Genomic DNA, 27395 nt, shown 5'->3' with positions numbered 1-27395 from the left:
GGCAGAAACTCCTTTCTGGCAGCCCAGCTGCCTTCCTTTCCTACCTGCCAGAGCTTCTCCCCAGGAAGACGTTTGACTCTGCAGCACCTCGGTGCTGCTGTTAGCCTGGCAGCAACAACAAAAGCACCGGGTTAATTAAACACACAAGAACATAATTGCAACTAAACCCAAGCAAACTGCTGAATCAGAACAGCAAATTGCCCAGGGACTGGGGGGAAAGGCTGGTTTGCTTGGTCTCTCTTTTATCATAAGGGCTGATGAGGCACAGGGCGGCCAAGCAAATGCTGCAACAGGAGACACGCCACTGGCAAGAACATTTAGCCTGCTGAATAAAAGATAAAGACAAAGCTGGGACTGGGAACAGCCCGGCTGCTCAAGTCACTTTAGGCTGGTTTCACTCTAGGAAAATCCCAGGAGTCTGCATTTGGCAAACATCTTGTCAACTTGGCTGGAAACCCTCCCCAACTCGGGCCAGCCCCAGCAGCCCATTCCACTCCCAGTGATGCAACCTCATCTCAGAGCAGTCTGGTAGCCAAAGCACCACCTTGGCCCTCACCAAAACCCACGCCAAGGATGCCTTCCCAAGGGGTCTGCAAGAAGGACACGTGATTTGCTCTGCAGCCTGCCCGATCTTCCAAGGAAAAACTCAAGGACACATCAGGGGCCACCTGAAAATGAACCTGTGGGGCATGGACGGCCTGTCCCTGGCCAGCGATGCCCCAGAGGGCACACAGAGGAACTTTTTACCCCTTTCCACCTCCACGACACAGTCTCTGCAATACTGATTTGCAGCAAAGCCATCTATTTTGCTCACTCCAGGCCTGTGGAGCTGCTTCAGTGCTTCCCACTAAAGGCATAAAGCTGAGAGAAGGCAGTGAATGATCAGGTCCCTGGTAGTGGACTCAGCAAGCAGGTTGCTGTTCATCTTCCCTTTGCTACTCAGAGTCTGTGCTGCTTGTCATAAATCCCTGTGCCCTTGGCTGTTGGAACTGCAGCCTCGCTACTGAAAAAGGAGAAAAAAGTCCAGAGGTTGCCACGTGCAGACATAAAATAAGGGATTCACATCTTGGCCTGGCCAATATTTGTGCTTGTTGAGGTCTGAGCCTCAGTGTGAGCACCTGATGTTCAGTGTGGTGCTGTGGTAGCTCACGCTGGACTACAGCTGATTGGAAAAGCTGGTGGATTACTGCAGGAAAAGGGGCACAAAGTGCTGTGTGATTTCTTACAGAAGGGCTGAATGGGCAGCTGGAGTCGTGAGGTGATGTTGCTTCCAGATCTGGAGTAATAGCTGGCTGGGAATTTGTTGATGAAAGTCTTTTTCCCCAAACACCACCTCTGTGGATTTACAGCTGCTTGTGGGGAAAGGTCGGATTTACAATAGAAGTTGGGAAAAAGGAAATTGTGATACTACCTGCTGTTTGCTTTGCTATGATCAAAATAATCATTTCCATTTTGGTTCTAAATTGCTTTCAATCTGGGAATTTATATAAAGCAGCAGTTAAAAATATTTAAAAACTATGAGAGAACTTGGCACTAGACAGCACTCAAACTTCTGCACTTCTGTGCAGGGTCTCCATTTGTGAAAAATTTTGGACTTTTGACTATTCCCCTCCAACTGAGTCAGGGAAAAAAATAAAGAAACTCAGAGAGAAATCACTTGAGGGCTTTGCAAATGTGTTCTGCATAGAGGAAAAGCAGCAGAGCTTCTGATGGTGGGAAAAGCTGCATCTTGGTGACAGTTCAGAGCACCCCAACGTCCCTCCCAGCTCCATGGTCCCTCTGCTCCCCAGCTGCTGAGTTTCACATCCCTACTCCCAGAGCCAATTTCATGGCCAGGGGTTTGCTGAATGTCTAGCTCTGATTCCTTCTGGCAACAAGATAGCTTTATACTAATTGTCAGGCTAGGGAACATGGAAGAGGGTGCAAAATGAGCTCAGCTTCCAGGCAGGAGCTGGGTGAGGCTTCCTCTGTGGGGCTGAGAACTGCATCTGTGGGGCAGCACTTGTGCCTGGTGCTGTGGAACACGGAGACTTTGTGGGGAGACCATAAATGTTGTGAGAGAGGTGGAGAACATTTGGAGGGATAATATCTATTATTGGACTGACAGACTGAGTTAGAAGATAGAAAAGCTTTTGGCACAGACACACCCCTTCTTCGGGTCTATAAATGTTAGATGGCTCCTTACAGCCCTACAAGCAACCTGTGTTGCTGGCTGGGAGGCTATAAAAGATGGTCCCTGCAGGAATGAAAGCCAGGGGAGAGGAATGAATGCCAAGCTAGCACCTTCCAGCAACGGAGGTAACGAGGCTGTCGGACTCTGGGTGGAGGGATGGAACTGGATTGCCCACGTTTGAAGGACTAAGACCTCAAGAGCCCAGCCCTCCCCTGGGAAATGACCCATTTTAAGTTTCATTTTAGCACAGTTGGCTCCAGGCAGACCCAGTGATGGGACATGAGCTGCTCAGAGCTGGTGATGTAGAGTGGGTGGACCTGCTGATAACCCCTTGGGTGTCAAAGAGGCAGGAGGAAGCCCAGCAGAACTGTTCCCAGGCTCTTGATTCCTTGGTCTTGATTTCTTAGAGCAGCACACGGATTGTTTCTACCTGGAGCTTGAAAATTTCCATCAGAACTGGTGGAAAAGGGTGTTTTCCACACCCTGCTTGCTTTCACTGTGGTGGGAAACACCAAGACCAACATGCTTCTCCACCCCAGGTTCCCAAGAGGGGCCATCGAAGCATTTTCCCTGAGGGGACAGTGTTGCTTTTTCAATAGCTCTGGCCTCAGAATGATGGCCTAGAAACCATCATGATTTGAAGAAACTTGAGCAGGTTGGTTTGCACACAGTTGGACTCTTTTGAAGTGAAAAAAATAATTCCTTTTTTGGGCTGTTTTTCTGTTTCACTTCCAGCAGATGAGAAGTCACAACGAGCTAGCCTGGAGTAGGAGCTGAATGTGAAAACCAGACTCTTGCAGAGGAAGGAGAGATATGAACTTAATGAACTTACTGGCTCAATCACATAAAATTAAGCAAGAGAGCAATGTCATTTTTAAGTGGCAGCTGTCTTGCCATCCCCAAATATATATATTTTTAGTCCAACCATGCTACCTAGTCTAATAAATTTGAGTTTGCTCCCCATGCTTTGCCCAGTTGCTTATCTTCAGATGCCAAATTCTGCATCATGTCCTCAGTAGATGCAAAATTAACTGGAGTTGCCCCCGTTGGCAAGTGTCAATCTGTTAGAAATGTTTTGTAGTAACACACTGGGTTGGATGACATGGCACAGGGGGGAATGTTTTAAAAAAAAAGTGTAGACTTCCTCCCCCAGAGGGAAAATCCTTGCTTGCCTCGTTCCATTTACATTTTTACACTTTTGCACTGATGCTGGTATTTTTGATACATTTTGTAGGATGTACTGAAGTGCTTTTTAATAACAGCCCTGAACGTGTTGCTTGGGGTTTTTTTTTGGCTTTACCCAAACTTTTAGACATTACTAAAACAAACCAGAGTGATATTTTTAAGGCAAATGCCAGGAATTTAAAAATTCCAGATATATCATTTCCATTGAGGTTGAAAAACCAGAGCAGAGATTTGGCACTTTCATACCAGGAGACCCTTCTGCTCTTATCATGACCATGGGAACAGGCCACGACTTCCTATGGGGGCATTTCTGGAGGAACCATTTAGAAGTAAACGGGAGCATTTTCATCCATTTCTTCCAAATACTTCCAAATTACTGCTTCCCAGAAATGGTTTTTGGGTCATTTGTGTAAAGAGAAGGGAAACGAGCTGGTTAAATGCATCAGCTGGGTTGTTGAGGAGATGCTTAGATCCTGAAGCATGTTAATATCCATTTATTGCTCATGAAACCTCCTCCCCAATACAAGTTCTGGTCTTTTCCAGCCCTTCCCAGGTGGATGTTTTGGGGAACAGGACCATGCAGGTCCACTGCTGGTGGCCAGGAACATGAGGTGTGAACACCCCTATTGCCCTCCACGTTCTACCCCCCCTCTGTGGGGAACACTCCTGGGCACAGCGGGTTAGGGTTAAATGAGCAGCTTGCAAAGAAAACTGGTGTGTTTGGTTCTTTTTTGGTTATTTTTTTGGTTATTGTATCTGCCCTCAGCAGGATCCCCAGGGGTACAGCTGGTGACACAGAGTTCTAAACTGTGGTGGGATTAAACCCAGTTTTGGCCTTTACAGGAGGAGAAAAAAAAAAAAAGCAGTAGCTGCTGTGGGACATGACCCCAAAGCCAAGAAGCTCACAGTTTACAAGAGAGTTTCTCCTCCCCTTAACTCCCACCCCCAAGAGCTCAGGCGTAGTCTCTGCCTTTGTGCCCTGATGCCCCGTGGCAGAAGCTGGCAGGGTGCCGGCTGACCGGTGGGACAGCATCAGCAGAGGATGGACAGACGTAGCTGGGTCTCCTCTGATTGGATCTGGAGAAAACACCAGCACAACTCGCAGGGTGCCACGAACTAAAGGCAGCTGAATCTCTGCATCTGCAGCTTTGGCATCATCTCAGTCTCTTGGGCCACGGGAGGTCATCATTGCATCGCCAGGGAGGTCATCTGGGGGAAGACACCCCTCCACTCACCCCAGCACCCCTGCTGGCTCTTCCTTCCTCACGTGGACCACGGAGCTCATGCTGCTGTGGTGCCTTGTGAAGACCTCAGAGGTTTCCTGCTGGAAGGTGCAACTTCCAGCTAGGGGTGATTATTTCTTGGTCGTTCACCACTTTACAGAGTGGGTAGTTTTTCCTGAGAAGGTTTCGTTTGCTTTCTCCCTCTCAGTGCTCTTTGCTTTCTGAATGAGACTGGCAAATTTGTCTGTAGCAGTACAGGACCAGAAAGGGCCCCATCCTGTCCCCTTGCACCCTGGGGGAATGTGCCTTCTCTTTCATGCCTCACCCAAAATTTGGAGCAGTGAGCTGGAGGTGCAGAGATGTGCTGCCCGGTGCTGAGCACCCCTGGGAGAGCCACTCAGGGATTTCTTTGCAGGCACCACCATCTAGTGCAGCACACTGGAACTTCATGGTTTCCCCCTTGGATTTTACTCTGCAATTGCAATCGATCATTGGAGCTGGTGGAATAATGGATATTTAAGCAATGAGCTTCTGCCTAGAGCTGTTTATTCTTCTAAACCTCACAAACAGTTCTCAACGTGGGCGTGATTTTTACAGCCAGGGTGAAGGGAGAACTCGCTGCTGGATTCCTTGTCTCTGAAAGGGAATTTGCAAAGGGGTCACCCCTGCTCTCTCAAAGGAGGGGTGATCTCTGGGTTCTGAAGCTGACCCCGTCCCTGTCTGCACCACCTAGGCAGGCAGGATAGCTGTGAGCAAAGGCGAGGGAACTGGAAAACCATCAGCTCTTGGGAGGCTTGTGTGTGAGGCACAACCAAGCAAGTCAAGGTTGTGGACACTCCTCGAGAGAGCTGGTGAGAGGTGCACTGAGTCAGAACCTTCCACCTGCTCTAGTCCCTTCTTGGGTTGTTGGTGCCCTCCCTATTTACTGCTCTTAAAAACTCTCTGTAGTTCTACAGTCTGGCTCATTTTCCATATTAATTGCTCCAGAAGGATGCCACACTGGCATGGTGCTGCAGGAGGCCTCTGCTGCTGAGCCACCCCTGACTCCTCCACCCAGAACCCTGGTGCTGGACCAGCTGTGGGAAGTGAAACTGGAAGGTGCAAGTGGGGAGGTTTGTTAGAACCAGGCTGGCTTTGCCTCTCCTAAAATGTGTCTCAGTGTTTGAGGGGTTCATGCCATGACTCAAACTAAGGACCTTCAGATCTAATAGCTGCAAGGGCTACAGGCTAAGCTGGAGGACCTGCTTTTCCTCCAGAACTGCTGGCACTTCCCTCAGAATTAGCTAAGAGGGAGCACTGTGACCACTCCTCACCAACAGAGTAAGTAGGTTTATGCTTTTGCTTGCTCTGTGATACTCCTCCAGCACTGGTTTCAAACGGAAGATGATTCTTCCCAAACAAGAAGACAGAGAGGCCACCAACTAACTCCAACTCCAGCTCCAGAGTCTGGGGAGGATCACCTGGTAAGGTGGGATCTAAAGCACGTGCCCTGTTCCTCCCCATCCCACGGCAGCCCACTCATGGCCACGGCCTGAGCAGAGGGTACTGATGGGCTGAAAGGCTTTGGGGGAGCAAACCATGGGGCAGAGAGCCCCAAGTCCCTTTGCAACGTTGGTCCTTTGGCATCTGCATCAGCCTCCCAGCCCTGCTGCTTGCTCACGGTCAAACAGACGTTTCAAGCAGTGGAAATAAAATTGCATTATTCCAGGCAGAGCTGATTTCATGAAAAATGCATTGTCTTTGCCACAGCTTCAGTGAAAATATATTGGTTTCTGCCAGATTTAATTAGAAGCCATCCATTCTGAAAACCTGGGAAGAACTGGCACGAGAGGGGAGGGAACTTGAAAGGTTTGAGAGACTTCAAACCTTTTGCAGGGACTGAGTTAATGGACTTTAACCCTTTGTGTGCACATGAGACTGATGTTTCCTCCTCTGCAAACGTACACCAGAAAAAGATATAAAAATATAATAGGAAATATTATATTTTAAAAGAGAATATGAAACAGTTATATTTTAAAAACATAAAAATAATATTAAAACACAAAATTTATTTATGTTCTGGGCTCAGAAATTACTGTTTTGATTTGCTTGGCTTTTACTTGAGATGCATAATTTGGTCTCAAAAGGTGAATGAAAAAAATGATGAGTAAAACTATTACCCACCTTTAAAACAGAAATAAGGGTAGGTGAAACAGAAAATTGCATTCAACAACAACAAAAAATGTTTCTATTTACTTTCAAAGACCTTCAAATTCTGCTTTTGTCTGTTTTCCCAATATTGCACTGCAGGGGTCTTTGAGAGGAAAGCAGTGCAAGGAGAAATCAGGGCTTTTCATTTGCTAAGTGTCAGGATGAAGAGTCTTGACTTTTCCAAACTCTTTCTACCTATTTTCTTTTGAGCTGAACTCAGCAAGTCCCCAAAAGGCTCTGGGGCTCCTGAAAAAGACTTGACTTCTGTTTTTAATGTTCCCGTTCAGCAGAGGACTAAAGCCCAGTTTGTTCAAAGGTGCTGTGGCCACCAGAGAGCAAAGACTTCCATCGTTTTGCTGTCTCTGACTTTGCTACCAGGCAGCCCCAAATAGTTATTTCTGAAATATAAATGGTCTTGGAAGAACTCCGTTTGGATGTTCTTGGAATGCAGGGAAGAGTCTGGTTCTGCTTTCACCTCTGAAACCAAATTAACCTTCCCCAGAGCAAGGCATTTATGTGCAGGAATAAATGTGCTCACACAGAGAGTTATTCTGCAGTTATTCTGCACTTTAAATTTGGTCTCACTGTAACAGGAGCAAGCTCCTAGAGGGAACAGGGTGTGCTGACTAAGGAACACCAAGAGCATCCCCTGCTGCCTGCCAAAGGCACACACGTTCTGTGCTGCTCTTCTTTGCTTTCTGAATTTGGTATTTATCAAATAAAAAGCAATCCTTGAATGAACGAGTGGCAAAACAACCTGTCCACCAAAAGGTTTTGTGCCTTGGGAACCCCAGTGAAATCCCTACCAGGGATTTTTACGCCTGGTTTCTGCAGGAGGACAGTGATGTAGCAGAGAGGATGTGAATCATTATCCAAGGGCTTTCCAAGGACTCTGACTTTGCTTTCAAGTGGTTTTGTGTCGATTCCTCTTAAACTGGTTTGAAAGAAGATAAAGGGAAATGTGCCAGTCAGGGAGACTCACCCAGGCAGCAGATCACACAGCTCAGCCTAGACTGGCTTTGGAAAACTTGGGCAGAGGATGGAACACAGAAATGCTTCAGCTTCCTGAATGCCTGGGTTACACCACCACGGAGCAGCCTTCCTGTGGAAAGGCAGCCAAAAATTCCCACCAGGCTGGAGATACCTTCTCCTGGAGACACCTTCTCCCATGGCCATCCCCACAGCAGGCAGCCCCTGAGCAGGGAAGTGATGAGCAGGTAATGATGAATAAATGTCAGTGGTTGGCTCTGACACACCGAGCTCTGGAAGAGGCTGGGTTGGGTTGCTGGGCCCTAGTTTTGATGAATGGGGGGTGTCAGCCCTGCATCCATCCTGCAGCAATCAGCAATTTCCCTGAGAGGAGAAAACAAGGCGATTTTGGGCAAGGCTCGTTCAACCGAACGACAGTTTCCTCTGATTTAGAGGCTCAGCCCACTTGCAAACTTGTCTTTATTGTATTTACAGCTCCTTCCCCACCAGCCTCCTGGGGATGAAGGTTCCCTGCCAGTCTCACAGCAGAAATGATGATTGCAAAGGTGGGACTCTGAAGGGATGGACTGCTGCCATCACGGGAGATGCTTCCAGGGAATATTTTCAGGAGATGCTTCAGCCTCCTGTGGAGCCACCACCTCTGCTGCTCTCTCCAGGTGTTATTTGGATTAGTTATTATAAGGTGGCTTTTATTTAATATATTTTTGATTAGGTTTATTTTAGTTTTTATTATAGTTAGTTTTTGAGATTTTTTTTTTGTTATTTTAGTGATAGTGATGGATTTTATTTTTGATGATTTGATGGTAATAGGGTGTATTGTGTATTAGTGTTTCTTAGGGGTTTGTATTTTTGTGGTTTAGATGTGTTAAGTTATTGAATTTATATAGTTTAATAAATTATGTTGTTTTGTTTTTTTTGTTTGGTTGGTTTATTTTGTGAGTATTTGTGATTGTAGGCTAGAGGTAGGTTTTCTATTTTATTTGTTTATCTGCTCTCCAAATTTATGTAGGAGGAATGATAGGGCATGTTGTGATACGTTTTGTTTTTGTTTAGTCTGTTTTATAGGAGTTTGGGTTTTTTTTTAATGGGGGGGGTCCTGCCCACTTGCTGGGCTCTGCTCCTGCTGCCCTTCCCTAAGCCCTTGCTAAGTGAAGACTTCCCCGGCCACTTCATTAGAGACAAGAGCCTTGAGATGCTCCTCCATTCTTCACAGCATGAGCTGCTGCTCTGGTGATAGCTGCTATGACCTCTGGCTTCCAAATGAAGATGAACACTGGCCAGTGTTTAGCTGGTTGGGAATTTGCTTCTGAAGATGGAGGATTTGCTTCCCCTCTGCACTCAAGAGCTGCTTCCTCACTACCCTGACCAGCCCTGGGTCATTTCAGGCTAGCAGCAAACCCCCAAATCACGGGCAGACAGGGAGCCACGGCAGTGAAGTGAGCAGCCTTTGCTTTGTTCTTCCATCACAAGTTGATTTGTTGCTGCCTTAAAAGATGAGTATCCAGAAAGCAAAGATGGGACTCTGCTCCTCGCTGGCTGTTATTAAAACTCTAAATCAGGTTGCCTCCAGAGCCATCTCTGCTGCCTTCACAAAGGAAAGCAGGGAATTGGGCTCTTGTGTCACTGAGGGAGGGTGCAGGTGCTCTCAGCAGGGCTAACAAAGCCCCTGGACTTGTCTGAACCTGCCAGTTTGCAATGCCAGCAACCACCACAACTGGCTCATGTAGGAAAAAGACTCTTGAGACCCTCTTCCCAAAGGAGCAGCAGTGCTGTAATTCAGACCAGCAGAGGGAAGGCAGTGGATGGGGAATTGGGCTGTGCCTTTGCCTTGCTGTGCTGCCCAGAGCTCCTCTACCTCTAAATCAAGGGAAGGATTTCTGAAGCATGGGCATTTGTATTGCTGAAACCCACAGTCAGGTTGGTTTTCCCCACCCATAAAAGCCTAACTCAGAACTGGTGCTCTCACAGAGACGTGGCTGGAAGGACCTCAGGGAAGGTGGTGGGAGAAAGGGGAACTTAACCTTCTGTTTACCCTGCTCTGATTTTAGTTCTTTGTTTCGAAATAACAACAACAAGCCCCAATGTTTTGAGTTAGTTTGGACTTTTTGTTGTCATTTTTTTTCATTTGATTCTTCTGACAGCCTGGTTTTGTCCAGCTATCACTCACCAGCTTCACTACAAATAGCTCTGGCTGACCTGAAAATGCTTTTCCACTGCTCAGAGAATTCATCTTAAATGCTGTGCCCAGTCAGAGCAGTGAGTCACTCGTGTCTCTACAAAGCTGGGAGCAGCCTGCTCCCCCAGGCAGGCCAGCAAACTCACAGCAGAGAGTGCTCAGCAGGGTTGGGGTTTTTTCTCCCCCCTGATGCCATTAAACCAGGGAAAAAAAGACCTCTCCTTCATTTTCTGGAATGGACTTTCTGTCCTCCTATAGCCAGGAGACCAGCCAAGACATCAGGGTAGAGAACTGGTGATGCATTTGCAGATGGGACTGAGCAAGGACGTGCTCACAGGTCTGTCCTCATGCACGGCCACACCTCTGGCTCTGCCTTCGCCCTGGCAAACCAAAATAGGGTGGCAGAGAGGAGGGCAGGAGCTCCTGGGGCTGGCAGAAGAGCAGCTTCTTCATGAGGCCCTGCAGGTCCTGGGATCTGGGGAAGCAGGGAGGGAGGCTCCCATCTGGAGGAGCACAGGAGAGGGCTCATCACAGCACGGAGGCAACGTGTAAGGACGTCAGCACATCCCAGCAAGGGGGGAGTTGCTGTCTGTTTGGGTAAGACTGAGCTCTCCAAGCCTTTTTCTACTGCTGCCTCATGAAGCCCAGACTGCACAAGTAGAGTCTTTAATGACTGATGCCAGGGAGAGCTGGGTTTTGCTTCTTTGGGAAGTGTGAATATCAAGCAGAGAGGGTCAGCTGCAGCTGGAACCGAGCACTTCAATTCAGATCTTGGGCCCTCCTCCTTTGGATTTAATTTGTAAAGGTTCTTTTTTGTTGTTGTTGTAAATTTGGACACACAGGATTTGAAAAGAAAGAGATGAGCTTGGAAAACCAACCTGTTTAGTCCAGTCTGCTTATTTTCCCCACTGGAAGCAGGCAAAACTCTCCTTTAGCTTTTCTAGGCTTTTCTTCTTCACCCAACATCTCAGGTACCATCTCAGGGAATCTGTGACGTCTGTCCACAGGAAAACTGGCTCATGGTAAAACCTTCTTCTGTCACATCTGGGACAATCTGAAGGACTCTGATTAGTGTGGGCAGCTCCACTGAGCAGCAGTGCCAGTGCTGCAAAGGGAAAACTCTGCTCAGGTCTTGCTAAAATTATATCCCAAAGGAACACAGAAATTTCATCCCTACTTCCTCCTCAGAAGGGCAAAGGGTTTAAGGTGGGGCTCGTTCTGCCCGTGCAGGAACAGCTCCTCTCTGGAGTGGAGATGAACTTAGTGAAGAGTAACTACCATGATCTGGTTGAGTTCCTGTCCCCTGCTGCTTCTCAGACCGCTGAGTAAATATAAACTAACCCACCTGATGTCCCCGAGGAAAGGACTGGGCCCATTCAGCACACTGGGGAGCACACACAAATTCAACTCCTTGTCCATGTCACAGGACACGGCCCTGGTGCCTCCATCTGTCCCCATGAACCACAGGGTTTGTAGGAGGCTTTATTGGGCTTCTTTAGGTCAACTCACCGCATATCAGCTGCAGTCCCCCAAAACCTCACCGAGGAGATCTCTTCTGGCTTTTGGAAATGGAAGTAAACCACTTTAGTCATAAAATGATGTAGAAATAGGCTTAATAGAAAGATCCCAGGGCTGGCGTGCTCTCAAGTTGACACATCCTCCAGTGCATTGGCAGCTAACTTAACCCAGGCTCCAGGGACATCTGGGAGGGCTGAGGCCAAGCACAACTCGTGCCAGAATGGGGGCTCAGCTCCTGTTTGTGCACCAGCAGTGTCACAGCCCGGGGTGACCTGGCACTGGGTGGGATGCAGCCCTGTGAAGATCACACCTCTGTGATGGGAGCCCCGGGCAGGACTCATTGCTGCACTCTCATCAGTTCAAGCTGGGATTTGCTCCTGATAGAAATGCAAATAAAAAAACCCTGCTGGCTTTGCAGTGGGGGCTGGGAAACCTGCTGTGTCCTTGGTGGGGTTAGGGTTGGATTTGAAAGCTTCTTGAGCTGAGTCCATCTCTGCTCAAACTATCCTATTTTGGGGCTGGAAATCTCCTAAGAATAAGCTTTCCCACAGAGGCAGCAGCATCTTCTCTTCTCTCCTGGCAGGAGCATGTCAGTGGGGTAAATCACTCTTTGCCTGATCTGCTCATTGTGCCCAAGAGGTTTTGGGTTTCCCATTGGTGTCACCTCCCTAAGGAAATGCTCCACCAGCATGGGGGGGTGTCTTGATGTCCTGAGGGGGGGGTGTCCTCATCAGGACACCCCAAACGTGATGATGTCCCCGTGCACTGGCTGTCCCCAGTCCCTCAGCAGTCACCAGAGATTGGGTCAACCCAAGGTGGGGAGCCCAGGGGACAGCTCAGCTCATCCTGAAGCAGACTCTGGCCACCCCTTGCTTCTGGGAGCTGAAAGAAATGTCTCAAATCAGGATCAAATGGAGGTGGCACAGAGAGGACCCTCCTGGGGAGCACCAGGGACCGTCTGTTCCATCTCACCTCCCAGTTTTGTGCCTTTGGCAGCAGGGTAGCAATTATCTTTTAGATTGTTGTGGGTTTTTTTCCCTTGTTCTCTCAGTTTAGCCACTTGAGGAAGGACAATCAGGGTTGCCATAGCAATGAAAGGATGACTTAATTTGTGGGATTCTTTCTCTTAATTATTCTGACAATTGTAATCCCATGAAAAGTGTTTTCCTTGGAGAATTCCATTTTTGAGCTGCACTGGCACTGAAGAAGTTCAAAAGAAAGAAAAAGTGATGAAGACAGTTTTGGGCAAAAGAAGGAAAATATATGTATACATATATATTTCAGTGAATTTTCCTGTCCTGTTTCATGTGCCAACAAGAACAAATTCCTGGTGATATCCTGAAACAAGGGCCTGGAATTTCATGAATAATTCCAAGTGCTTTCTCAGACTTTCTGAGGAACACGAATATCAGGCAGAACTAACACATATAAGTCCAAATAAAACCATGTGAAGTTTAATGGAGAACAGGTATGATTTGGAGGGCTGTGCAAATGGGGAGGGAGCAGGACAGGCTCTGACTGCTGGAAAGCACTGCTGCAAATCCAGTATTCCCCTGCTGAAATAAAATCTGGAGCTGTACCTTGCTCTGCAGCCTCAGGGCTGGTTTGGGCTGAGAGGGGTCTCTGTGCCCCAGGGATGTCTCTCCCCCCATCACCAGCCAGATTTGGAGGCTCAGCTCTGCCACCACGGAGCTATTCGTGTCCTACAATATTTCTGCAGGCAGAGGAGGAGGAGGAGGAGGAGGAGGAAGGCATCCCAGAGCATCCTCTCTGCTGCTGGGGATGCCAGGCACAGCTAGTGGGGAAATCCTCCCCCCCACCACATCATTCTGCCAGTGGAAGATGCTGATCCAGCTCCCTGTCAATAGGATGGGTTCATCAGCACCTTTTTGGGAGGGCAGGGGTATCAAAATGGATTAAAATCACTTTATTATCTTCTAACAGTTTCTTTTAGGAGGTGTTTCCCATATTTGACCTTCTTTTAGAAGGTGTTTCCCATATTTGACCCTTTGAATATTTTTGGTTTTCTTTCAAGGAACCTTTTTTTTTCCTCTTTAATTGATTGAATCGCTTTCATTTTACACCCCATTATAAATCCAGGCATAATATTACATACATTGAAAACCAATCAAAATTTCAATTTTCCATGTCTATTAAAAAGCCATTCAAGGGTGCCAAAGGTACTTGGGAAAGGATGGGGTTTAATTTCAGGGGAAACATCAGCATTCAACACTATGTTCCCATTTGGAAAGGCAGCACCATGCAAATGGTCTGAGGCTGGGCCAGGGGAGATGAACCACCCCTGGGCTGCAACCATCACTGCTTCTGCTTTGCTTCTTTTTTCCTTTCCCTAAACAAGCCCAGATGGAAACTTCAACCAACAAGTTGTCAGGAAATGCAGCAATGTCCAATGCTAAGGGGAGAGCTCTGGCCCAGGGTGCTGGGGCCCATGTGCTGAAGCACACAGGAGGCTGAAGAAGCTCCTTTGATATTTAAACCCACCCATTTTTCTGCCTGTAAAGCCAGTCCTGACTTTCCCAGTGCACATCTTTCGCCTGGGATGTTTCTGGGAGGGCTTAGGTGGGGCTATGGAAGCAGAGGGGTTCACATAGGTAGGGGGACCCCTCTCCACCTCTTCTCCCTCCCCGAATAAACCCATTTCCCACGAGTTTCAGGGCTGGGATCCCTCCTCCTGAGCTGTGCATCATGGGTTTGAGACACAAGAGGGCAGGCACAGGCTGTGCAAACCAGAGGGCTCCAGCTCTGCTCACTGTCCCCCAGCCACCCTGGCTCCCCCGTCCCGCCCCATCACTGCATCCCTGTAGGGAGGAAAAAGGGGCTTTCCTGAGGGACTTCTGAGCCCACCTGGCTCCTCTGCCCTTGTTTCTGAGGGAGATTTGAAGCAGCAGCCTCTGTGAGGGATGTTCAGCTGCGGAGGTTGGGTCAGGAGCTCCCAAAGCAGCCACCTCACAGCCCAGGGATGCACACCCCTGAGCTGGGTGACCCCGAGGAAGGAGAGTGCAGGTCTCCTTAGCTGGGTTCTGCCATCTCAGAAGGCTTTTAGAGGACTACCTTGGCTGCTCTGTCCTTACCATGCACATCCACCCATAGATGACCTGGTAACAAGAGGTGCCAACCCTGCTGGCATCCCTTACAACCTATCTCCCCCATCCTTGCTGGGGTCATCCCCTTGTGCAGCCCCAGGCACGACCAGAGCTGCTTTCCTTGGCTCTCAGGACACTGTGGCAAACAGCAGCTCTTGGGTAGGACCTGAGCCACAGGTACTACCTGGAGAGATTTGTCCCCTGCTTTGTCCCCAGGCCCCATGAGCAGTGGAGTGGAGCTTGGCTAGCTGGTGTGGGTGCCAAGCTGAGCTTCTGGGCACGGTGCTTTTTCCTGCAGGCTGCAGCCAAAGCTCTCTACACAGTTAAATAATAAAAGGCAGCAGATGGTCTCTGGTAAGAACTACAGAAAACGGGACTGTAGAGGCAGCACACATGGGGAACAAAGGAAAGCATCAATGCAGCAAGCCAAAAACCACAGCTGGGGGGAGAGGAGGGAGATCTGCAGGTGGGTTGGCCATGGGTGGGAAAAGGAGTGAGTCCATTCCTGCCTGGAAACTTCTAGGGGCTGTCTGGACCCTGGTTGTAGGGAGGTTCTGAGCACAAGGGCAGGCCTGCAGCGAGGGCTGGAGGTCAGGAACAAGGGTGCTGTGGCCTCTGCCCTCAGCTGCTCTAATGCTGGTTCACATGTGGATTGGGGCTGCTCGATGCTGTCTTCTCCACCCCTCCTGGAGAGGGCACAGCAAGGTGCAGGAGGTTTGTAAGGCCTCCCCTTGGCTGAATTTCTGCTCAATAACCAAGAGGCAGAGCTCTGTTGAGCCACAAGTGGGCTCCCATTGAGAGCTTGGCTTTCGGTCAGAGCAGAAATACAGAAGGAGGGACCTTTTTTTTTGCATTTCAGGGCTGATGTGGGTTTGTTCAAAGAGGAATCCAGCCTCTGGTGGCAGCTCCTGCTCCCTCTGCACCCCAGCTGTCCATGAGGACTGACCAAGGTCTTGGCACAGACCTGGAGCCTTTTGGCTGTGGAAGGAGGGATTCAGCTTTAGAGCAAAAACCTGGTCTGCTGAAAAGACCTACTGGGAAGTTCAACTCGTGGCTGTATTGCAAGTTTTCTAGGTGGCTGTATGTGAGTCCTTTGTCCTCTTTGCCTCAGTTTCCCTGGTGTAACATGGAACGAGCAGCATTGCACTGCCATATAGCCATGCTGGGATGAGCAGCTCAGCCTGAGAGATGCTTGGGGGATGCCACAGTTGGGCTTGTCTTTGGCTGCCAGGGCCAAATGTGGCTTTGGAGGCAGTAAAAGCTGAAACATCTCATCAGGAGAAGGAGGGACAGGGTGGCTCATGGCCAAGGGGTCTGTCAGTGGAGGTGAAGCACCTGAAGAGGTGAAGGGGCCAAACAGTGCAAAGGCTCTTTCAGGGTCTGCTCTCGTGACAACAGCATTTGGTGTTACAGACACAAACCAGGCTCACTTTGTCCCAGATAATCTTTGGGTTGTCCTTGAGGTAACTTCACGGATGGCTGAGAGTCTCTGGGCATCACTCTGCAGCCTGTGCCGGGCTCTGTCTGTGTTTTGACCCTCTGCTTCCAGCTCATCCCAGAGGGGAAAGTCACCTCGGGGGTGCTACCATAGCCCTGGGACCCCTGCCTGCCATAGTGCTGGGGGCTGGATGGACAGAAAACCAGGTGTTTGTTTGTTTGTTTGTTTGTTTGTTTTTTATCTTCTGGATCTGAACAAAACCAGGGAAAACTATTGCTCTGCACCACGAAAGGAGCTGCCCCAGACCCTGCTCAGAGTCTCAGGGCTGAGCGCTGCTGGTTCCCACCTCCCGAGGATGCTCTCGGCCGCGGAGGCATCGCCCCAGGACTCTGCAGGAGCTCTGGGGTAGGAAAAACCTTTCCCCCTTTCCCTCCCGCATCCGTCTCCTCCCTTCCACACCTCCCGGCTGAGCGCACATCTGGGAGCAGCTTCCCCACCCCCCATCCCGGCGGCAAGCCCAACATCTGGAACTCCTGGCTGGGCTCAAGCCCGGAGCGGGGGGAGGAGATGCTGCAGCCCCTCTGCTCCTCCTGGGCTTTGATCCGAGCTGCCGTGTGACAGAGCAGAGCCTGCAGGCTGCTGCTTTTTCCCCTGCTCGCTCTGTGTGCCCGGAGCTGAGCAGCAATTTTTTCCTCCCCCCTTTTCTATATTTTTTTTTCAGCCTTTCCCTTTCCCTCCTCCTTCCCTACTCCTACTTCTGCTAAATCTGCTGCCCACCTTTCCCGGAGATCAAGCCGGGTGGGGTTTTTGGGGTGGTACTTCTTGGAGCCTTGCCCATCCCAGGTGAGGAAGAAGAGAGGTTCTGGATCCAGCAGCTGGCACCCTGAGAGCTCGGGGAGCATCCCCCGGGGGGACTGAAGGACCCCCTGCTCCTCAACCCTCCGCTCTGGGAAGCTGCAGCCTCGGGCTGGCCAGGCTGGGAGCTGCCTTCCCTGGTTTTAAGCTCTTTCTCTCTCTTAATCTCATCTCTCTGGTCGGTGTGTGGATGTGTGTGGAGGGGGAGGACTTTATTTCCATTGGCTCAGCTTGTGCTGCCCACCCACAACCCCTTCCACATCACCTTGGTGTCTCCCGGAATAAAACCAGCCCTGCTGATCGCACCGAGGAAATCAAGAGCCAGAGTTTGGATGGATTTTGTATAAATATTTACCCCTGCAAAGCTGCTGCTGAGCTTGTGGGATAACTCTGAGCAGCTGGCCCGAGCCTCTCCTCCTCCCTGCTGCCTCTAAACGGCTTTAATCACTTTGGAGAGGGGAGGGGAGGAATCCAGACCCCAGTTCCAGCTACAGACCGACCCCAAAAGCAGCGCCGGGATTGAACTATCTCTCCCTGATGGATCTGAAGGACAGCACCAGCGAGGGCAGCCTGGGCAGCCTGCAGCCCTCCAGCATCCAGATTTTTGCCAACACCTCCACGCTCCACGGGATCCGACACGTCTTTGTCTACGGGCCGGTGACCCTCCGGCGCCTGCTCTGGACTTTGGCCTTCGTGGGCTCGCTGGGTCTCCTCCTGGTTGAGAGTTCAGACCGAGTGGCTTTCTACTTCTCCTACCAGCACGTGACCAAAGTGGACGAGGTGGTGGCGAACAGCCTGGTCTTCCCTGCTGTCACCATCTGCAACCTCAACGAGTTCCGCTTCTCCCGGCTCACCACCAACGACCTGTACCATGCTGGGGAGCTCCTGGCTCTGCTGGATGTCAACCTGCAGATCCCCAACCCGCACCTGGCCGACCCCTCTGTCTTAGCTATCCTCCAAGAAAAGGCCAACTTTAAACAGTATAAACCCAAAGTTTTCAACATGCAGGAATTCCTGGCACGGGTTGGCCACGACCTGAAGGATATGATGCTGTACTGCAAATTCAAAGGCCAGGAGTGCAACCATGAGGACTTCAAAACTGTGAGTATGAGCAGACACTCTGCTTTTCTCTTCTCGGGGTGTGTGGACAGTGGTGGTGCTGCAGGAGCAGGACAGCACTGGAGGTGGCCAGCTCGTGTGGGCACAGTGCGATGAGTGAGTGGTGCCTGCTGGACTCTGGCACAGAAGAGGAGGAGGAGGAGGCAGCCTGTTGAGTTGAAGTTTGTTTGCTGGAGTCCTAACAGGGAGTTCTGTAGGACCAGCCCTGCAAGGGGCTTGCAGCAGGTCCAGCTTCCACCCTGCACGAGGCCCATGGCTCTCAGACAGCTGCTCGGTGCCAGACCATGGAGTCAGATGGGTCCTGCTGGGCATCAGAGAGGGCTTCAGGGTCTCTTGCTATGGCTAGTGGATGTTAGTCACCTGAGGAAAGTAGAGAGGGCTGGAAAGAGGCCAGCAAAAGAGGCAGACATTTAGGGATGGTCTGAGTGATGTCTATTAGCAAGTTGTATTTTCCTGGGTGTTTGTAGCCTTGCTGAAAATGTGGAAGGGAAAATTATTCTGCTTGTTCCTGGTGGTCACGGCTCATAAATCCTGGTTTGCTGCACAGCGTGAACAGCAGCTGGGAACCTTCTGGGTGCTGTGTTAGAGAAAAGGGGGAAAAACCAAAACAAATCAGGCTCAGCTCTGATCCCAGTCTGGGGAGGTGGAGGAGCTGGGTAGCGTGAAGATGCTGGAGGAAGCAGACACTGCTCAGTTCACAGCTTCTACACAGCACCCCGATGGCAGTGCAAGCTGGCCTGGGTAGTTTGGCTGGCAAAAAGTGTCAGCTTAAAATAACCCCCAAAAGCTGGTGGGTTGAGTCGTGTCCTGGCAGAGATGGGGGGTGTGGGCTGAGCACTGGGCTGTGCTTTGCTCTCAGGCCACCCTGGCCAGTCCCTGTGCAGTGGCTGAGCTGGCTGGGGTGAGGGTTGGAGATTCTGGAGCCAGCAGCGCTCAGGGGGTTGTTGCTCTGGGGGTGATGCTGCATGTTCTGCTCGCTGCTGTGTGCCCTGCAGAGAGACAGCTGCCACAACAGGGCTCGTGGTGCTCTGGTTTGGCAGCAGGATCTTGGTCTGGTTTTAGGAGAAGGAGATATTTTCTGTCTGTGCTGATTTTGGATCTCCCAGCAAATGACTTTAAGTGACTCCTGGTGTAAAGTCCTTGCCATCACCTAGGCTGTGCTCTCTTTAAACCCCTGAGCAGGAACGTAGCATTTTCTGCCTCAGTTATTGCCTGTGCATAGCCCTGATGCTTTGCCCCTTTCAGATATCCAGGCAAACTGCTCCTTTCCTTCTGCTCCTCGGGCAGATCCGAGCAGAGGGTGGGTCATGCGAGTTGTGGGAAGGTATCAGGAAAGTCACTGGGAGAAGAGCTTGCTAAAGAGCAGCCGTGTGTGACTGAGTCTGGAGAATGGGGCAGAAAAGGAGAAGCAAATGCATAAGTCCAGGGCACAGAGGAGTCGGGGAGTGAGGGCAGATCCCAAAAGAATGGAGAGACCTCCCCTAACCATAGCGAGGGTGTGAGGGAGGGAATTACTCTGCCTTCCAGTAGTGCAATAAACACCAGCCCAAAGCACAAGCCTCGAAGGCAGCAAGCAAACAGAGCCTTCAAAACATCTGCAGGATTTCAAAAAGCAGGTCCTGTTCCCAGATAAGACAGGAGCTCTTGGCAGCCTCCCTGGGATATGGTGGGGTGCCATCTCTCTGGCCGTTTAGTTTTTTGAGGTAGCTGCTTCTGAAACAATATTTGTTTGTTTTTTTTTCCATGGGGGATACAGTAGTTTCCAGAAGGACTAAACATTCCCTGTCTGCTGAATAAATCCTTGCTCTGCTAAAACAGGTCAGGGCCAACTATAAACACATATGATACTACAGACTGACAGTGCTTGTCCTTGTCAAAGCACTGTAGAGATCCAGAAACTGGGCTGGGAAATACTTCAGCTCATTCTGCAAGGCAGCTCCTAGATGATCCAGAGGACAACATCTTCCCCTCATCACCTGCTGTGCCTTTTGAACAGAGGCAGGTATTTCAGTCTCACTGACTCCAGGTAATCCCTCAGGTCATGGAAATCCAGGGAGCAGCACTCAAAAGGGACTCGACAACCCTGCTCTGCTTCCAGACTTTACCTCTCAGAGATAAAAGGCAGCAAAAAGTGTCTGCCTGAAAGATGAGTAGGTCTTTCCAGAGGGAGCACACTGTAAAGGGCTCGGAAACACCTCTAGGCTGAATCAGAACCTCCTGTCCTGGATGAATTTTGCATTTAATCACCAAGGACCTGTTGCAGCTGCACGTGGGCTCTGTGACAGCCCACCCACTGCTGCATTGCCACTTGGAAAAGGAGGAGAAGCCTCATCACTGAAGCTGGATTTCTCTCCCATCAGGAAGCAGAGGGTGTAAATCCCAGAGCAGTTTGGTTACACGGCATCACAGTGAAGGAGTCTGGCTCTTTTTCTTTAATCCTGATGCATCTGGGAGCAGAAGAGGCAGGAGTTTGGCAGTAGGAGGTTGCACCAGAGCAGCTGGCTCTGCTGCAGAGGTTGGGGGGGTGTTGCCAGCTGGCCAGCCAACCTTTCTGATGCACGGGGGGTGCTGTGTGCAGCGTCCCCCTGGAATGAAGCACACACTGCTTTTGCCACAGGGGAAAGCAGAAGCTGGGCTGGCACTCTGAAAATGGGACTTTCCCCTCCTCCCTCCTCCACCTGCCTGGTTCAGTCCTCTGGCACTGCTTCACTACCAGGATTTGGGCTGGGCTTTCCTTACACTCTCTGGTTAATGCTTCTCCCACAATGTTTCACCCTGCTACAGTCTGCTGAGAAGAGTGTGTGCCCTGAGCTTTTCTGCAGAGATCCATGCAAAGGGAAGCAGAATGTGTGCTGGTTCCTGAGCTGGCATTGCCATGCACTGAGCAGCAGATAAGATAATGCAGACCTCTGCTGTAAGCAGAGCAATGAAGAGGAGCAAACTGGCAGAACACTCTTTAGCAAGCCCATTTCCTTAGAGTATTTGGAGGAGGGAAGCCTGATAACAGCAGCAGCCGAGGAAATCCCCTCCTTTCTCTCAGCACTGCTCCTTCCAGGAGTCCTGGGTTGCAAATGACCTCACAGATGGCATCTTGCTGGAGGATCTGTGCTCCTGCTGCTTGACGTGACACTCAGGTCTTCCCATGCTGCTGCTGCTGAGTGTGGTGAAGCTGTGGCTTCTCAGCCCTAGACACACCGCTGGGGTTTTTTGGGTATCTCTGTGGGTGTCCTGGAGCAAAACCTCTCTTCTGGGCCTGTTGGAGTGGCTCGTGGTCCTTTGCTGTTCCAGCATGGGGGAGCAATGGCAGGGGAGGGGACAAGCAACAGCAGGGGAGCCTTGCAAGAGGTTCTTGTGTGTGGCACAACAAATCCATGGGGCAACGGGGGAGGAGAGTCCGTGAAACCCACTCAGCCCACGGGGCAAACACAGCAGGACGGGTGGGGTGACCTGGGAGCAGACACAGAACGTGAGCAGCAGGGGGAAGGGGCTGGTGCTCTGCTGTTCCCACTCATTTCAGAGTTAACACTAACTTGGCTCCTGCCTTCAGAGCTGGATTATTTCCAGTAATTGTCAGGCCATGGCCATCGAAGGATGGAACTCATTTGTTTTCAGTACACATCCTGACAGTGTTTGCACAACGGAGAGTAGCTCGTGTGAATGGGTTTTGCTATTTTGAGACACAAGTTTCTACCAGTCTATCTCTTTTTCTCCATGCATAGTTTTTCTTCCTTCTTCCTAGTGCACCCATGAGGCCAGTACTTAGTAGGTTTTGCTTTTTAGACTGCTTAGTCCCTTCCCATCTCCTATCATACAACTTCCACTTTCCTCAAAAAAAAGCCAAACAAAACAAAGAGGATGGTAGCTGCTTGATTGAGAAAAACACTACTTCTTTCTATTTAACAATTTTTTTTTCCTGGAAAATCATTACTTTTTGCAAAGTTTTGCCATTGACAAGGGGCAATGGGCACAAACTGGAACCCAGGAGGTTCCACCTAAATATGAGGAGAAACTTCTTTGCTCTGAGGGTGCCAGAGAGGTTGTGGAGTCTCCTTCTCTGGAGGGATTATGCATTAAAATTCACCAGAAAGTTTCATGGGAGGACGCCAGGTAGGGTGAACATCTGTTCATGAAACAAGTTTACTTGGTCGTCAATGGTTGCTGGAGTTAAAGTCTAAGAAAATATAGAACCTCAGTGGGTGTCTTTTCATGGAAAACCCAATTTCACACCCTTTAATACTGAAAATGCTCACACTGGATGAAACAACTCCCATGGGCCAGAAGCTTCAGGAGTGTGGTTGTAGGTCACCTCCACGGGATGTGGGTGACCCATGTCTGAGTCACTGCTCTGACTCAAGACCTGAGCAGCATGGTGATAAACTCTTCCTTAATTCTCTTTTGAAAGGTCTGTGTTCTGTTCTGATTCGAGCTGTCTCCTGCCTCAACACACTCCCCTCCTTCACTAAGAGTTTGAGATGGGCCATAGTCTAATGATCTGAGATATCTCAGAACTGAGTACAGCTAAAGCACCAAAGACAGCTGGAGATGAGAGAGTTTTGAGCACAGAAGGAGCTGAGGCACAGCTCCTGGAGCTGGAAAGACAAAGCACTTCTGTGTGTAAGAGCCAGCTGTGGGCTCAGCCTTCTCCTGTCCGTGGCCTCAGCTAAACCATGCACCTGCCTGCTTCGTTTGAAGGAGAGCAAGCAGCACTCTTCTCTCCTAAGCAATTCCCATTCATCACAGTCATTCATCAGGGGGCCAAGTGAAAGCTCCCCTGTCCCTCCATCTCCACCACGTGTGCTGGGGGAGTTGCACTCAAAACAGCATCTGGAGCTGAAGGAACATGCTAACACCACCCTTGAGATGGGGAAGAAATGCTGAGCAGGAAGGATGCTATCAGAGTTGCAAGGACAGAGGAGATGTCTGAGGGCTGCAAGGCGTTAGCAGAGTTTCCCTGGGCATTGCACAAAGATCTCCTTTGCAGTGGAAATACTTCTGAGTCTGGCTTCTTTTACCTCAGCTGTAAAATGGAGGGAAATAACCTTCTGCCCAGAGAGGTGCTGAAAACTAAAGTGCTAGCAAGCTGCGGAGAAGCAAGGGTGTAAAAAAAGAGAGAGGGAGGATGATAAATGTCTTTCAGCCACCACATCCTGGTGTTTCCTTAGCCCGTGGCTCTCTGTGACTAACACATTTCATCTCACAGGGTCTCCTTGACAACTGGTTTTGGACAGATGTCTCCTGGGTGCAGCTTGCTGTCTGCAGGGGATGAAGGGTGAATCCATGGGAAGCATTAAAATGTACTTGTGCACTTTCTACACGACCTAGACTTAAATCTAGTCATGCCCAGAACTGTAAGTGAAAGACAGAAAAGACAAGGAATGTATGAAAAAAACCCAGCATGGTTTCTATCTGGAGAGGTAAACTGGAAGAGCAGAGCTTCTCCTGACCTTCTTTACACCTCAGGCAAGTGTCCCTTGGGGACTTCTTGACAAATAATAAATAACCTCCCAGATATTCCCTCTTGCAGAATCTTTGTGCTTATCTGAGCAAGGGCAGTGATGCTCTGTGAAAACACACGATGTGACTGCTGTAAACTGCTCTGTGGGTCTAACCAAAACACTCCTTGCAAGGTTCTGACTGTTATGGTTCAATGTCCATGATCCCCATGGAAGGAAATGGGCAAAAATCAAACCCAGCAGTCATAAAGTGAAACAGGAGAAGTTCTCACTTCATTAAAGGAGGAAAGAGCTTTGACTTCAGTGATTGCCCAAGTGGCCTTTTGAGGTCCCTTCCAACTTGAATTATTTTGTGATTCTATAATAAAAAGCAGGTGCATACCTGCTGGGGCTTATCCCTTTTGGCTGGTTTTGGGGAGCCTCATTTTTTCATGCCTTAGTTCACCATCAGTCTTCAGTGTGAGGATGACAAAGGAGAGCCAGATTTGGAAGATTCTTACCTTCCCCTCTGAGCTCTGTGTACAAGTTTGAATTCACATTACTGACCTAAGGAAAAAAAATGGCCTAAAATGCAGAGCTGTTGACAAGTCTGTCTGCACTGAGCATTGGAGGCATTCACAGCTCTGATTCCATAATGAGCCCGTCCCAGATTCCCTGAGCAAGCCCCTGTCCTTCTCCACCTCCTGAAACGATTCCCTTTAGAAGGAGACAGCGAAGATTCCTTGAAAAAAAAAGCCTCAAATCCATCAGTCAGCTGCTCTTGACTGAGAAAACGTGCCCTGCAGCTCCAGAGGAGCACAGCTGGCTGCACAACAGCAGGGGCACGGGGGGCATCTGAGGCATCTCCATCTCCTCTGGCAGAGCCTGGTGGCTGTGAGACCCTCCCCACGCCCCCAGCACAGCGTGTGTTCCAGGAATTGGTACCTGGAGGGCTGGCCAGGCTCAGCCTGGCTGCTGCAGCAGAACTGTGCATTAATTGCTTGTCAGGGGGGATGTGTGGTCAGGGTGTGGGGAATAAAAGGCAACATCTTGCTCAGATGCCCTGATGAAGTGGGCCTGAGAAGGTGCCAGCTGGATGTGTTGCTGCCACAGCTATATTCACTCTACAGAGCACTCAAAAGACACAGAAAGTATTTTGCCTACAGGGCGTTCCATAGGAAGAGTTCTTTCACAAAACAGATCCATGAAACACTTTCTTGCCTACAAGATGAGCACAGCTATGAGGGAGCCCACAGAGAACACAGGTCTTCCAGAAGGTGGAAAATATGAACGGGGGCTATATCTGCAGGTTGCAGAAGTCAGCAGCTGTTTTGCCACCTGCATCTGTTGAGAGGTTAAGAAAAAAAAACCTTAAATTTATTCACTTTATTGAGGCATGATCATAACTTGAATGGTCTTTTAGGAGCTCACTGGGATTTCCAGGCCTGTGAATAGGTGTGAGGAGATCTTTCAAGGATCACAAGCTCAACAAGCTAAGGTGGAAAACAAGCTAGATGAGGTGGATGCTTCTGACTCCATCTGCCATGGATTAATCTGTGAGACCAGCACCAGAAAAACAAAATTACCCCTTGGAGGTAAAAAAGACTGCGAGTCATTTAAACAGATTGACACCAGCGTGCTCAGGGCCCATCAAGAAACAATTCCCACCCAGCCGTGAATATTTCCAGCTGAAGCACATTCCATTATTTGGAGAAAAGCTGAATTGTTTTGATCAGTTGTTGCTGTTGTTGCAGAAAGGGTTTAGCCTGTGTGTTAGGGCAGAGAGCCTGAAGTGAGGAAGGGAATGGTAATGGGAAAAGCACGTGTATTTGCTCAGGGTGAGGGAGCTGAAAGGAGTTTAAGCTGCACTTGGTTAGGTTTCCAGAGAGGAGCCCATGGAGGGGAACCTGGGGAACAAGAGAAATTGTTCAGACGAGCCAGGTCTGTGCTGGGATCTCCTCAGAGAGTGGAATTTGAAAAGAAAATCAGAAGAGAAAAAGACTGAGCCAAGTTCAATCTACTGATCAGGTGTTTCTTCAGCTCAGCTTGACTTGGCATGAGAAGGTGATTCCAGGCTCTGCCCAAGTGGTGGGAGCTTCAGCATCAAGCTTTTGGGCTTTCCTTTCAGTCAGTCCAAAGGGTGTTCAGTTCTCACTTCCAGTGTGAGTCTGTTGGGAAACAGCATTTGTCCTGAGGCAAAACACTAGTTCTGAGTCTCTCCTCCTTCCACATCCAACAAAATAAACCCTCCAACAGATTGAGGGCTAAAAATTTACTGGGATGAAGTTTTTAGCTGCTTTGTAAATTTGAATCTTCATGATGCTGTTTCAATGACGTTGAAGACTGATATATAAATGGATGTATCAGAAAAACAGGCATGAAATTAAAAGAATTAAAAATGTAGTTGACTTTTTAGAGGTTTTGGCATTATTGGAGGAAGAAAGCTGACATTTAGGCATCTTCTTGTTTCATGTTTCCTCCGTGTTCTTTTCAGGCTTTCTGAAGTCCCATGCTCACACAGTCACACAAGGACTTCCCTTTACCTGGTTGAATCCCACAACAGTGATTCAAACTGTTTGTTCACCTGAATGTTTGAGGGAAATTAATCTTGGGCCAGGAGAAGAGAATAAATAAACCCAAGCAAATGTTCTCTGGTGACTTAACTGCGTGTACTGTGAGCAGGATAATTTAAGGGCTCAAATCTCTGCACCATGACAGATGAATTCTCCCAATTCAGGTAGAAAATGATGAGCTGAAACTCTGGGACAGCAGAGGGAAGAGTACAACTGTCATGTGGGGTTGCTCAGTGATGGGCAAGTGAACATCATCACAGGATGCCATAGGCAGGACAATAAAGGACTAAATTAATGGCAGAGGAGAGTTAATGGCCAGTGGAATTAATGTAAGCTTAACCCTTAATGAGCTGAACACTCAACACCACACTCCACTGCTCCCTGGCACTAAAATGGATGGTACAGAGAGAGACAACCATTAAAACACCCATATTTCTTCCACCACCACCTGCTATACTTTGGAAGAGCAGCACGTGGGATCCATCTTTGTGTGATCCATGAAAGAGCAGCATCAATAGTGCTGGTAACTCACCAACAGCTTTCCAGTGAGGGAGAAACCTGTGAGAGCTAAAAAAGAGGCTCCAGTCTGACCTGAGAGGGGTGACAGCACTACGTTTTGGGAGATGGGAGGGAAGCTGAACCATCTGGAAAGCGATGATTTATTTGAGGGGGGGCCTTGGATGAGAACAGAATTTTTGCCACTGGATTCCTTTATTCTCTTGAAATATGAACCAGAAACGTTGTTGGGAATTGTACCAGGACCTGCAGTTTCTGTCCATCACACTGCTGTTTGGCTCTGGACACAGTGGTTGGATTATATCTCCCAGAGCATGTCTCCTCTTTTGCTAGGGAGGTGATGTCTGGTTACAGCAGTCACAGATGTATTAATTTTTTTTCTTTGAAGCATTTAATGTTTGAGGATTCTTCCTTTTCTTTTAATGAAAAGAAACAAAGTGTTTTCCCAAAAGCTTTTGTAAAAACTGCTGCTGTGGCAGCTTCTCAAGCAATATTCTCATCTAAACCAGTCTTCATGTGTAAGATGGGCACAGTTTTCACGAGTAGCATGACGAGACAGGGTGTGGATATCATGCCCTCATTAAGAGAAGGCGTTGCTGTGCCAGATATTTGTTGATTGAATGACATTTTTTACACTCCACCCTGGCAATCAAACCCCCCAGCCACCATCCCTCCTACAGATGCTCCAGGAACACTCTAAGTGGCCATTAACTAACGCTAAATTATGATGGAGCACCTCCTGAAACGCATGTGACACCCCCATGAATAACAAATGAACTTGTTTCTGTCAAGGCAACGACAAGGGACTGCAGCTGAATTGACGTGGGTGTTGTGTGCTGCTCCACACCAAGGAGCTCCTCGTGGAGGGCATGGAGGTTACAGGGACACAAATGACAGCAGGGG

General features: G+C 49.3%; 1 pseudogene; it reads left to right on the top strand.

Moving 5' to 3' along the window:
* Positions 1–17389: 17389 nt before the first annotated feature.
* LOC103775152 lies at positions 17390–17953 on the top strand (annotated as a pseudogene).
* Positions 17954–27395: the final 9442 nt, after the last annotated feature.

The sequence above is a fragment of the Merops nubicus genome, unplaced genomic scaffold (assembly GCF_000691845.1).
Source record: "Merops nubicus isolate BGI_N331 unplaced genomic scaffold, ASM69184v1 scaffold12316, whole genome shotgun sequence".
In the NCBI taxonomy this organism is placed as follows: Eukaryota; Metazoa; Chordata; class Aves; order Coraciiformes; family Meropidae; genus Merops; species Merops nubicus.
The sequence above is the reverse complement of the archived record's forward strand: the minus strand, read 5'-3'. Positions and strand labels throughout refer to the sequence as shown.